Here is a 14338-nt window from a genome sequence, read left to right as displayed (position 1 = left end):
CCCTTGGGTTCCAAAACTGCAGAAATAAAAAGCACTCTGACACGCAGTATTTACTGGGCTTGGCTTTGCTGGGAGGACCTGAACACCCCCTCAGACCCAGCATCAGTGCAGCCCCACTGTGTACTCTGCTGACTGTGTGCCTCCCATGGATGTTTGGCCAGTAATATTTACTCAAAGAGTTTTACTAAAGAGACAAAATAGAGGCCACCTGAAAATTAGCATTGTTTTTCACAAGAAAATCTAAAAGTGAGGCATTAAAATGAAGACCTTCAAAGATTCAAACGATTTTATTTTATAGGAAAAAAATGATTGAACATTTCTTGTTGGGGCATATTTGTTTATTTATTTATTTTGAACCAAACAGGCATTTTTTCTTTTTTTTTTTTTTTTTAAAAAAAAGGAAAGAAAATAGCTATGCAGTTGTATAGATTTTCATGGCTCTTCTCCTGGGGCTGAAAAATGGAGTGCACAAGGGTGATTGTAACCTATTGATCAGCCAGTGGATAACTGCAGGCAGTGCTGGTGTGCAGGGCTCCCATGTGGGACAGATGCCAGTCAGTGTGGGCTGCTTTGGCAACAGGACCATTGGAAATGTCCCCCAGCCTTGAGCGCTTTCCTGGGCATTGCTGGTGGCTTTGGGGATCCTCTTCAGACCTTCATGGCCAGAACGTATTTTGGAGGAACCGAAAGGTTCTGGCTGCAGTCTAAGGGAAGTAGTTGTATCTGCAGCTTGCAATGACTCTGTTTTTCATTTGTCTAGGATCTGAAAAACAAAGCAGCTGCTGATTGCCATGTGGCAGGGAAAGCTGAAGCATTGCTGGCTCCCACTTGGGCTGTGGGCTTTGTGTGATGGGGATGAGCAGATGTTGGAGAAATCTTTCATTTCCCCCCTCCAGGGCACCCTATGAACCCTGAAACTACACTGCCCTGTGCAGAGCCGGGGCCAGCAGTGAGCAAGCCCCTCTCGCTGTGGTGTCTCTGGGCAGCTCACCCTTTGTGCTTGCAGGGACCACGGCCAAACCCCGTCGTGTCTGGGCTGCTCAAGGCCACGCTCTGAAAATAAAGCTGCAGCTTGGAGGCAGTTCTGGCTGTTGATGTTCAGGGAGTGCCACAGGCAGCCCGGGAATGAGCCTCTCTGTAACCCCACCTCGGGGAGCTGCATATATATATAGATCCCTGGAAGCAGTTTTCTTCCTTGGCACATCACTCCCACCCATAACTCGCTCCAAACAAACACTCCCCGCTCCCCTGTGCCTTCGCTGCTTGGCTTCCAGCAGCTTCTCTCTCTTCCAGGGTAAACAAGGCTCTAAAGTTGAGAAATCTACTGCTGGAGGGAGGAGGGAAAGGGGGGTAGATCGCCTTGTAAGAAGACTCTGACACATGCTCAGAGATGAGCAGCCCAAAGTCAGCATCAACAGGCATCAATCAGCCCTGAGGCTGGCTCACAGAGACATGAGGAGCTGGCCTGTGTTTGCAGAGGAGCTCACGCCCTGTCACACTCCTGCCGGGGTGTCCTCTCCCCAAAGCAGAAGTGCTGTAAGGCTTCAGGTGCAGGTGTGTGAGGACATCTCTCTATGGGCGTAGCTCTGTTCTTTTCCCAGGGGAAGAGCTGCCCTGGTGCACGCAGGCAGGGACAAGGGGGCAGATTGATGGTGGCCGCAGGAGAGTCGCCTTCACCTCACACCACTGCTTCCTCAAACCCCCTGGACACAGACGCTATCTGATCTATTGGAGTGCAAAATAAAGGGAGCTTGCACTGCTGTTTGTGGCGGCCAGCGCTGAGCTGCTGGTGCTGCATTGGGTAGGTCAGAGCTGGGAAGGGGGAAGGGGCAATGCAAGAACCACAGCACTGCCAGCCGTGCTGAGGGAGCAGACAAGGGCACAGCAGTCCTGCTCTTCCCAAACCTCCCTGTGGCTGCCTGCAGAGGGAAGGAGGGAGATCTGAAGCAGATCAACACAAAAGAAGCCCACAAGGTTTCCCAGGGCAACTGTATCTGCTTCTGTAAGACTTTTAAATTCCCTTTAGCGACAATTATCACAAAAAATCGTTACAATAACAAAGGCATAAGAGCCTAACCTGTTTAAGTTTGCTAGCATTGAACAATGCTGTCACTGGGTGTCACCATGATATTTTTATGAAAATCCTTTGCTAGGATTTTTCTCCTATTCTAGCTGGGAAGCCTCAGAAAGGAAATGTAAACAATAATTATCTGATGGCTGTGGAATGTGGTCCGGAGGTTGTTTATCAGCAGGTGCATCTTCAATTGATCTCACATGAATTGTTTCTACTTAATGACCAATCCTTCATCCAGCTGTGTCGAGGCTCTGAGACTCACAGGTTTTTGTTATTCATTCCTTTCTATTCCTTTAGAGCCTGCTGATGAATCCTTTCTCTCTATTCTTTTAGTATAGTTTTAGTACAGCATTTTTAATAAAAAATATATCATAATATAATAAATCAGCCTTCTGAAAAATGGAGTCAAGATTCTCATCTCTTCCCTCGTCCTGGGACCCCTCGAACACAGCCACAACTGGGCTACCTGCCTGCAGAGCACAACCAAAGGGCACTGTGGGAAGCCCTGCCTGTCCTGCACTGCATTCTGTGCTGAAAATTAGGAGGTCCAGGTGCTAAAGCTGCCCACTTTCCTGCCAGAAGTTTTTTGGAGTGTTGTGGGGGGACTGAGGCATTCCAAAGGCAGGGTATTTTCTCTACAGGGATTTCTTGTCCTGGAAGCCCTTATCCTCAACACTAGATAAACTAAAAAAACCAAAAATCTACTAAGAGCTATTAGAAATTCCTTATCCCAATCATTTTGAAATAATGATGGTGTTCTTCCTACTTAATCCTAGCAGCACTGCAGCAGGTGACAGGCCATGTTTCTATGACTGCAGGAACCAAGCAGTTCCCACTGGAAAGTTGATTTTCTTTCTCCTTTCTCCTTTCCCGTACCAAGCCTCCATCACAGTTTTCCTCTGTGACCATGAGCAAGTCAACATTCATAGCTCTGTTTGTTGCCAGCAAAGTGGCTTTCCTATTTTCCATCTCAAAGGAAGATAGAGAAGAATAGGAATAGCTAATGCCCCAAAGGGTTTTGAGATGTTGTCATAGAAAGTGTTTGGGGAACGTGAAATACTTGTGATCCTAAATTTAGCTCTGAAAGTCACACAGACCAGTTTCCTGGCACAAATACCAGAGAAAGTCTTGAAATCTGAACATTTTCCAATTGCAGCCACAAGCTGGAGGCTGCAGTAGCCACAGGTGTTTCTGGGAATCTCTGGCTGTGCCTCCTGCAAGTCCTTTGCCTTGCTGAGAGCCAAGACCTCCTACTTCCTCCCAAGTTGTTCCCACCAGCAACCCAAAACACCAGCAGTTTCTGTCCTTGTTCTGGGTGTGGTGCCTCTATATTGGGCCTCCAAGAGCCCTTGTGATAAGATTACTTTTCAAATCTAATAGAAGTGACAAATTTGGGAGAATTACAGTGTTCAGACCAGTCTACTCAGGGAGAATATGCAAAATCTTTCTTGGGATAAATCTTTTGGGGGAAACATGGTGATTGATTTAGATCTTCTGCTTTGAGATGTATTCCTTCTTTTCTTAATTTTTGTTAGTCCACTGAAGACAGCCCATCCTGGCCAAGACTGCATGGTCAAGATGTTATGATTCTTTTTTTCACATTTGGTGGGTTAAATGCCAGACAGGTTAATAAAGAAGATTGGTTCTGCTTAGACAGCAAAATATGGTATAAAGTGGAACTTGGAACTAAATTCCAAAATCAATTTTAAAAGGGTTTAATTTAGCCCTTGAGGTACTTAGCTTCTGCTGACATGGTGCTTTATCTTTTTTAGTGCCTGCCACACAAGCACCTGAGTGGAGAAGCACTTGTTTGACAGAAAGTTGGTGTAACTCCTGTCACTAAATGTTGATCAGAATCCAGAAACCAGGTGTGGCTCTGCCCAAACTGGAGGTGCTTGGTTTCTTCACCAGTTGCAGCTTCCCGTGGCAAAGGCTGCAGCAGGACCGCGGGCAGCCCGGGGAGTGCACCTGCTGAATGTGCATCACTGTTTAAAAATAAAAAGGGGAGAGAAAAGAATAACATGGAAAATATTGCAAGGTCAGCAGATGGCAGGGGAAGGGCTCATGCCTGGGCAGGGGAGTTTGGGCAAGGACAGGACAAATACTGGGATGGAGGCATAGCCACGTAAAGAGGAGGTGTCTGGGATGTTCTGCAGCACAGGAGTAATGGAGAAGGCTCCGGGTGCTGCGGTGATATTACACTCCGTATTAATTTCTACTGTTTGTGTGTGCTAGATTGGCTCCACTTCAGCATTGCAGCAAAGTTTCAGGCTGTGTACCCAGTCTCAGATACCCTCTGCTGCAATGCAAACGTGCTGGAGTTCATTCAGCCCCACTGAAGCTGAGGGGGACCTGCAGATTTGGTTAATTTTTAAGTGCTTGAATGATCGGGTCCAAGATCAAGTAAAAAACCTATAGCAATAAAAACAATCACAAGAGGAAGCAGAAAGGAGAAAGAAGGAATAATTAATTTTGCAGCTGTAGGTCCAGAACCTGGCATGGCTTGAGGCATGGAATATATAAGATGTATGCATTGAATCAATTGCTTGTTCTGTAGAGATTTTACTGCTCACTTCATAATTCCCATCTATTTTTCTCCGTTTTCTGTGGAAGAATCTGTCTGAATTAGGAATCAGTTGAGCAAATGAGGGTGTAGAAGAAAACTGAAGAGAGTTAAGACCCAAGTCTGGACCACAGGTGCTCTGTAGGAGTTGCAGTTTGGACGAATCAGGTACATGGGTGGGGAAAAAAGCATTAAGAGAGAAAATGTTGTGTGACATAATCGTCATGCCATTGACTTTGTGCTGGGAAAGAGTGCTGAGCTGCAGAGCTGGAAGCAATGACAGGCTCAAACTCCAAGGAGGTGTTTTCCTTTCTGACTCTGGTTTATCTCTGACCAGCACAACGACAAGTGGCTTTGGAATAGTTTTGGAGAAAGTAGCAGGAATACACTGACTGCACATGGGAAGGGTGCTTTTTATATGGGAGGTGTAACCATAAGGAGGGTTTGGTATTGCTAAATGAATATTTAAAGCAAGTGTCTGATAAGTTCTTCACTGGCAGTTTGACTTGTGAATCATGTTGCACAGTCCCCAGCCATGCCCCTCTCTATTTATAAAGTCATGCCTTGCTATATCTGACTCTCTAAATAAGCCTTTCAAGTTGTGGAGGGGATTCTAGTGGCATAGTGTGGGAACCAGGGAACAATTTGGCGGGGTAAGGAAAGTTAGAAATGATATCACAAATCACTGCATGCTGACTGCCCTCTGAAGACCAGATCAAATAGGCTGCTAGGCTTTTTCCCCATGAAAAAGTCCAGGAGGCAGGGGTGGATGGCTTCAGTCTGCTGGGCACAAGGTGGAGGAAGAAGAACAGGGTGAAGGTTTGTCTGAGCCAAGCCCCTGCAGGTGTTCCAGGATGCGTGGAGGAGCACGGGGAGGTCACTCCAGGGAAGCATGCCAACAAACCCAACAGCCAGTGCTTTTCTCCCTGTGCACAGTGCCTGGAGGGAGGCTGGGGAGCTGCTGGAGCTGCTCCCTGCCTCATCTATGGAGTGGAGTGGAGCCTCAGGGGGTCCCTGCTGGCATCTGCCCTGGCCCCTGCCACACACGGGAGCCCTTTCCAGGTCACTGCCCCCCAGCTGGCTGTGGCTGTGGGGTGCCTCGGTGCTGACAGGGCTGAGATGTGCAGGACAGGAGGGACACATCTCCAGAGCTGCATCCTCCTCCCCAGCTGGCTGGAGCTGCAATAAAGTGTGTTTCCAAATGCTGACAGCATAGTGGTCATCAAGTAAGTGCAGGACAGGGGAGATGAGGCAAAAGGACATGAGGAATGCAGTGGAAATTGTACTGGGAAGCACAGCAGGGGTGCCAAATAGGTAGAAGGAAGAGCCTTGACCTGCTTTGTCTATCTCCTCTTCACAAACAACATGCAAGGAGGGACAAACATGCAAATTGCTTTTAAAGAGTGGTTTGGATGAATGCATATTTTTTTCCCTGCCAGTCCTTTTTCCATAGTGGTCATCTGCAAATGACTGGTAAATGAGAGATGTGGGCTGAATGTGGGACACAGGTACATCCTGAGTCTGCCTTTGCAGAAGCATCACGTGTAAAGGTTACCTGGGGAGACAAATGCCATCACTCCCTCCTTCCTCCTTCTTCCTCCCACTTTCTATAATGACATGATGTCATATGGCCTGGAATATCACTTTGGTCAGCTGTCCTGCTGTGTCCCCTCCCAGACTCCCATTCTCCCCCAACTTCCCCACCAGTTTGGCAGTACCAAAATCAGAAAAGGCCTTGGCTCTGTGTAAGCCCTGCTCAGCAATAACAAAAACATCTCTGTGTTATCAATCCTGTGTTCTGCACGTATCCAAAACACAGCCCCATACCAGCCACTGTGAAGAAAATTAACTCTGCCTCAGTTTCTTGGGAAGCAGATAGGTGGGGTTACAGCAACCCCTGTTTCTGAGACTTTAGCGACTGAAGGAACTGGTTTTATTCCTGCTCCCCTCTTTCTGTGTGCAGGAGTTAATTGCCTTCTGCTGGACGTGGTTTGGCTCTGAAGGATTTCACAGGAAGCCAGTTTCTTTCCTGTCCAGCTCAGCAAGGCAGCGCTGCCACAGTGTTCGTTCACCTATCCTGAGTGCCCTCCTCCAAAGAGGTTTTGGAGCAGACAATGGGTCTGAACACCACAGGGACAGCATTTGGAAGCAGTCACATAGGGCTCTACACCTACAAATGAACGATTGTTTCATTTGCTTGAGCCAAAGGAATATGTTTCTCTGGTCTTTCAGGGCATGGGGAGCAGGACTGTGGGCTTGACAAGGGTGCCCACACAGCTGTGGGAGTGTCAGGAGCACAGGCCAGAGCCCCAGACTCCCAGTCTCCTCTCTCAGGAGTAAAGCCAGCCACCTCAGCAGCCACTGCTAGCAAAAGGGCCTGCTCAGTAAGCTTCTCCTGTGAGCTCGGCTCAGCGAAGCTTTTTTAGTTCTGTATCCCCCAAGCTTCTCAGAGTGTCCATCCTCTCTGACCCAGAGCAAGCGGGGCAGCAGGTGAATGTCTGTGCTGCGGCAGAATAGGACAAGCTCCACAACCAGCTCCTTTTCTACCCTGCCCTTGGCCCCCTTCAGTGGCAAAATCAGCACATAACTCTTTTCCAGAAGCAGCCTGGCTGATGCTTACAGTGATGCTCCTGGCCATGGATGGCTCACTTTGTGTGCGGTGGCAGGGACAAGGGGGTCAGGGCTCCAGGGTGGATATTTGCAGGGAGGAGTCTGGTTCACAGGAGGCTCAGGCTGGATTCCCACCAGCAGGCTGGGGAGATGAAAGCCAGCCTAACACTGCTCTCCAGAGCCAACAGGTTCCCCGTGCTGAGTGGATAATTCATTATAAACAATACATGCAGAGGCCAGCACACTCTAGGGGAGCAGCTCACAAGTGGTGCACAGGTTCTTTTCAAGAGCATCCATTTGTCAAAACCTCAAGATGATTTCTGGTGCCTCAGAGGGATGCTGAGTTTCAAGCTGGGGCTTTTTCCACTGGGCACAGGTTTTGCTTGCTCCCTGTCCTCTGAGAGCTGATCTGAGTGCCAAGCCATGTAGCAGCAGAACTGAGGTACCCTTCTTGTAGGGATGCTGCAGGATCCACAGCTGCTTTTTGATTGCAGCTGGATTTTTTGGTGACTGTCATTGTGAGAAGGCTGTTTTGCTGGAGGAGGGAGAGCACTAGAGGGGACAAGCAGGTGCCTGAAGACAAATATATCAAAATTTTAATCGGGGGAAATGGCTTTTCTGTATTTTAAATCATTACTGGGTTTGCTGAACAGCTGGATTTCCTCCCAGAAAGTGACGAGGAAACCTTTAAGACACGATGGACAATTTTACAAAACGCTGTGTGATGTGGGGGGCTGCAGGTACACACCCTGCTCCCCGCCAAGGAGGGCTGGTGCTTTAACTACGCAGCTGGAGCAGGGCTGGCGGCTGTGTGTCGCCTGCTGGCCATACAGCAGGGGCCGGGGGAGGTGCAGGACAGTGCCAGACAGGCCAGGATGGCTGACACGCAGCTCTGGTGGCTTCACGGTGCTGCTGACAGGGCCGAGCCCCTGCCGCAGGGCTGTCCTGCCGCCGGCGGCCACCAGCGGGTCACCGGCATGCGCCTCACCTTCCCCCCAGGGTGTCCTGCCGTTCCTTGCCTTGCAGCAGCATTTCTGCCTGCTCCCTCAGGCAGAGCCGGGGGGATGCCGAGGTTGTTTAGGCAGGCCCAGAAAGTCCTTTTCCAAAAGGAAAACTGCAAAGCTGGTGAGCGCTTGGTGGTGCTTAGCGCGTATGTGCGTGCCCGGGAGGCTGGCAGGGGTTGCTACCAAGGCAAAGGAAGGGGCACGATAAGACTTTAATCTCCCTCCTCAATCTCCCTCCTCACTGGGGGATAAACGAGCCCTGACTGCGGTGGCATTTCCCAGCCCGTGGCCAAAAGGCTGATCACACGCCTGTCCCTAGCTGCCGAGAGCTGCTCTCGGGGGGTTTGCACATCTGCAGACTCCGAGGGGTTAAAAATAGATCCCACCCCGCTGATGGCACATTTTATGTCCATTTAAAGGTGTGCCATGCATTTCCATCCTCCCCGAGACCTGAGCAAATGCCTCCATGGTGCTGACATTTTGTTCAAGGCTCTTTTCTCTTTCCTAAGCCCACGGCTGCCCGGGCTGGCTCCCCACTCTGAGCGCTATTTCGGGGGGCTGCGTTTGCCCCCAGCTGCCCTGCTCTGAACGAGCAGCTGCAGTGTGACCGCTGGCATGTCTGTGGTGCCCCTGCCGCAGTCCTGCCCAGACACACAGCCAGCAGATAATGGGTTTGTATTCCTGAGCGAGTCAGGGAGCTGCTCTCTAAACGAGTAAAATGGTTTTAATTTTTATTTATAAGCCAGAGAATACCTGTTAGAAAAGCACCATCCTTTTCGCTACCCGTTCGCGTTTGCCGCGTTGGGATGGCTGTGCTGCCTTTCGGGGTGGACATCCCAGCAGCGTTCCCTGACGCACGTGTCCCTCCAAGCGTCCTCCATGCGTGCTATAGGAAACATCTGGGGCTGGACCTTTGTGCTCCAGCCAGCACAGCTCGAGTGAGCCCCAGCCCTGGCCCAGCCCCTTTGGGGCTGCAGAGGTGGGCTCCCGCAGTGCCCCCCTCCCCAGCGGCGGCAGGGGTCTGACCCAGGGGTGCCGGGCATGCTGCCGCCCCGGTGCAGCTAGGGTCTGGCCCCGCTCAGCGCTGCAGGGCAGGGAATTTCCCAGCCATGGCTCCTGGGAACAAGAAGGCTGCTTAGGGTGCGGATGGGGTGATTACAGCACACAACCGAGCACCTGAGCGTATTTGGAAGGAGCAAAAGCAAAGAGGAGCTGCTGGTGGTTCTGCTGTGGAGAAGAGCAGTGAGTGGGGCTGGCATTGATGTGGTGGCACTGGTCTGCACCCTTTGAGGCATGTGCTGCTGCTGCTTTGGCAGGGAGAGGGGAGCAGGGAGCAAGGCAGGAGCCCATGGCAGGGGGATACCAGCAGGTTTCCTTCCCAGAGCGCTGCTGGCAGGAGCCGTGTGCTGCTTGAAAAGGGGCTTTCTCTGCTGGCATCCGCCAGCTCACGCACAGACCAGGCCACCACCTCATGCCATATGAAACCCAAGAAAGCTTGGATAATCTCCAAAGGGTGGATGAAATTCCCATATCGAGCAAGCTTCACTGTAGCTCTGCTGAAGTCCAGGGAGGTTTGCCTTTGTGGGAGGACCTGGGTACTTTTATAAGGGGCTCCATTCCTCCCCCAGGAGCCCCCAGCCAGTCAGCGTGGCTGAGACCATATTAGGGTGGCTCCCCCTGAGCCTGAACTGCTGGTTTCCACCAGGTTCCCCCCAGAAAGGCTCCCTGCAAGCTTCCCCCCTGCACTGTCTTAAAGAGGCCGTGAAGGCAGCATCTTTGGGGTGAGAGGCAGGGACAATGGGACCCCACTGCTCGTCCTCCAAGCCAGCACTTGTCCCAGATGAGTAAAAGTGAGGACAAGCCAAGGTGCCAGCTGGGAGAGAAGAGGGAGCTGTCAGCCTGTGCCCAGTCTACTGCTTGTGATTTTCCAGCTTGCCTTTGTCTTCCTCACCACCATTTCCTGTTTTTTCTGCTGCCCCTGTGCAATTTTGGAAGCAGTTTAGAAACTCAGCTCAGCAGCTGAGCCTTACTCCTGTTCAGAGCTGAACCCTTGATGTGACTGGCTTTATTTGGGATGAAATTTTGCACCAAGAGGCTGGAACTCCTGCTCACCTGCAGGGTACTGCCGGGGGCAAGTAAACCCCTCTCAGGGGCTTCTTGGATATTTTTCCTCTTGCCCTCATTGTGGCATCCTCCTCCCTGCCATGTGCTCATCAGGAGCTGGGGGTCCTTTGGGACCGCTTCTCTAGATGATCTGGGAAGGAACTTCAAAAACATCAGTTTTTCTGAACTCAGCCTTCAGTGACCAATCTCAAACCACATGGTCATGGCACTGGGATCTGTAAAAGGAGTTTATGTTCAGATTAGTTTGTTTTTTGTTTTTTGGTTTTTTTTTTTTTTTTTTTTTTTTTTTTTTTTTTTTTTTTTTTTGTGTTGAAGACCCACTTGGTTCCAGGGGGAGGAACAATGAGATTAGGTTACAGAGATTTCACAAACTGACAGTGAAATCAGCCCAGAGCCAGCACTGAGCTGCCAATAATTTCTGGTGTTTAAAACCAGATTTGGTAATATGAACTTGAGCCAGCCTTGTTCCCGAGCCTTCTCATTGCAAATCCTGTGAAGCTTTTTCAAGCATTAAATTATTCTCTACAGATCATTTGTTATTTCCCATCAATTTACTGCTTGGGAAACTGATCCATCCCCGTGCAGGCTGCTGTTAGATGCAGGACTGGCGCTGGGCCACCATGTGGGGAATTGTGAGGCATGGGTTCCCATGCCGAAAGAAACATCCCAAAGCTGTAGGAACAGATTTTGTCCCCATCACCCAGAGTGATGCCTCTAGCCCAGCAGTGATGGTCTGAAGGACTGGTCTTTCAGAACTCATCGTTTCAGCAGCACTCCCTTGCTGCTGTGAGATAGGGAGCAGGTTGCAGCACAGGTGTCTCTGTTTTGCCCCCAGAATTTATGTTCTTTCAGTGACAGATGGGCTCTCAGACATAGCCTTTAAATGGTGGAGATTTTGAATCCCTTGCTTGTGGCAAATGCTGTACCAGCCTCTTGGGTGTCGTCCAGGGCCAAAAGAAGGAGAGGAAGATGTACTGGGACTGAAGAAGGAATGTGACCAGAAACAACAAAAGTAATCCTGTCCAGTGGCCAGATGGCTGCCCCCAAGCTCCAGAGGGAAGGGAATATGAGCCAAGGGCAACTTTGGGCAGCTTGAGATGAGACTGAAGGAAAGTGTGTGGGCACAGATACCTCTCCATTGCCTGTCTCTGTCTGAGTGGGTGCACTCAGGCTGCCTCCTGCCCTGACTCACGGAGGTGGCATCCTGCAGGTCTTACTGAGACCACGAACTCTGGAATGTCTTGCACACTGCAAGTGACTGTGTTGGACTCTGCCCCTTGGTGCAAGATGCAGGTCTGCCTTGATGACTCTTTTGGGAGCAAGGTCCCACCACAGGGTGAACTGCCTCAATCCCTGTTTACCCTTTCTTTCGGGGAACTTCATAAATGACACGGGTTACTCCTGACAGACTTTCAAAGCCCAGGCATTTTCAGACTGGGTTTCTTTGTTTTGAACCACCCCTTTAAGCATGGTGAAGGAGAGGCGGATGGAGGTGCCCACAGTGGCCCCAAGCCTTCAGCAGAGCCTTTAGTTTGGAGGGAATACATGTGGATTTTTAGAGAGCAGCCAACTCTGGATTTACTCCCCATTCACTAGCCTCTTGGGGAAAAGAGATGTGGTGAGCAGTCACGTCCACATGTGCCCACACCCCACTGCCTGTAAGGAGCTGTGGGAAACCCACAGTCATCATGAAAAACACTCAGGCTGTAGCTGAGAGTGGGGTGTCCTTCCCTGCCTGTGGAGCTGCACATTGGGAGCCAGCTCCTTGCCTTGGCCATGGGACAGGAGCTGCTGAGCAGAGACCCAGGGGTCACCAGTGAGCCTGCTGCTCACTGGGGCTGCTCAAGCAGGACATAAAAAGGGACAGGTGGGAAATGTCTCCCAATACTTTTGCCTCTTACTCAGCTGGCATGTAAACTTGGATTTTTCTCAGACTGAGTGGGCAGCCTGCAAAAGCATTGCTGGGGGCAGTGCCTTGACAAGCACCCTGTTAGTGCAGGCTGTAAGATCCGTTCCCTTGCTAGGAACTGTTCACTTGACCAGTGAACAGAGGTGTGCAAGCTTGCAACCTTAAGGGGCCAGGAAAAAAAAGGGGGAAAAAAGAGCTGATACCAGCATGGACTTTATTCTTTGCCACTGAGACAATTTAAAATTGGGAGCTGAGCTGTGTGAACAGCCAGCCTCACTGTGTGCCCAGTCCAAGATTCAGGACTGCAGAAGCCAGAAGGCACTCAGATAAGGGTGGGAAACGCCTCTCCCTGCTCCTGGCCACATTCCTAACACACAACCCAAGGAGCTACATCTCCCTTTTCATCTTTCAGCAAGGTGGATGGAAAGCATGGACCTTTGACAAGACTCAGAGGAGTTGCTAAGGTTGCTGTGAACTCTGCTGCTGTGGGTGCTTGGAAGCACAGCCACTAAGGTGTAACAGCAAAAAGCTTCAAGCTGCTCCAAGAAAAATATGAGACTTGCACAAATAACAGGATTTGTGATCAGAGCTGCCAGAGAGGGGTTGCAAGGCTTCCCCAGCAGGTTGCAACTCTCAACAGCTGTGGTCAAGTTTCCCAGAACTCTGTATACCAGGATCAGGCAGTTCTGGGAGACTTCTGCAGCCACGCGCACTACTGCTGACTAACCTGTCCCTAAGAGCATTTGAACCAACTCTTCTGATCCTTCTCCCACGACAGTGTTACCCTGTGGGCAGCTGGTGCAGGCCTAAAAGGGATAAAAGCCCATGAAACCAAAGAACCTGCGCCTGCAGGATTAACCAGGCTACTATGAGCAGCATGGCTTGCTTTGTGAAGTGACTGGGACAGCTACCCCCAGTATTTGGCAAAGATACACTGATCTGGGTGAAAGCAGAGTTTACATGTCTAAAAAGATTGTGGTTTTCCCTTCCTGCCAAATTTTCTTGCTGATTTGTAATTTATGCTGTTACATACTTTAAAAAAAAGCATTTCTCTTTAAGAAGCAACTAATTTCTTTTCCCTGGTTTCTTTCTCCTCCAGACTTTATTCAAGCAAACTCAGCAGCCCAGTTTCAGACTCTGACAGCTCCTGATTTGGCTGGAAGCCAGTCTGTGGATCTGAAAGATGTGTTGACATGTAATTTTCCTATTCTTACTGCATATGAACTGTCCACTATTCCCCTTATTGCCTGGAGCCAGGAGAGGTGCAGGGTAAAAGACTGCAAATCAAAACCATGTGGAAATGACCCATGTGATTACCCAGCTTTTTTCTGGACCATACTCTGCAAAATAACATCCATGCTCATTTTTCATTACCTGCTGCTTTTTGCATAAAACTCAGGCTATCCCTCTGCTCTTGACTTTGCTGTGTTTATTTCAGACAGAAATAAGGCTGTTTCCCAGCTCAGGCTGCTGTCCTCCCTGGTGGGAATGGTGCTGGGATTCAAATGGGGGTAGTGGAGGAAATTGGGACTCCTGGGGTTTGGCATCAATCACTCATATGTCATGGATCTGGTCAGAAACTCTTGACCTACCTGGCCACCTGGTTTACTAGGTGTAGAAAAACAATAACAGGGATTAAGAGGCATAAATAAGATCCTCAGGGAAAAAGTGTTTAAAAAGAAAAAAATGAGTTTAGAATTTCAGTGTTATGATTCAAGTGGTGTCTTTATTTCATTTTTTACTGAAGGCAAAAGTATAGCAAAGTATGTAAGGGAGGAAATTCTAATGTTAGTATCAGCCTCATAAATGTTGTACTTCCTCATTTAGGAATCATTTAATAACTGGCTATTCTCAGTACGTGGAAGTCTCTGCCATGAGGTATTGAAGCCAAAACTCATTAGGATTAAATTAATAATAATGTTTATACAGCTACACTGAGACTATCCAGAGGTGCTGTGTCGAGGACAGCAAATGATTCTTGTCTGGCACATCCAGGGCTGCTTGGCTGTATCTGCAGGGGTGAGGAAGGAGTTGCCCCAGACGGTCTCAGCCTC

Source organism: Motacilla alba, chromosome 3 (genome assembly GCF_015832195.1).
Source record: "Motacilla alba alba isolate MOTALB_02 chromosome 3, Motacilla_alba_V1.0_pri, whole genome shotgun sequence".
Taxonomy (NCBI): Eukaryota; Metazoa; Chordata; class Aves; order Passeriformes; family Motacillidae; genus Motacilla; species Motacilla alba.
The sequence above is the reverse complement of the archived record's forward strand: the minus strand, read 5'-3'. Positions refer to the sequence as shown.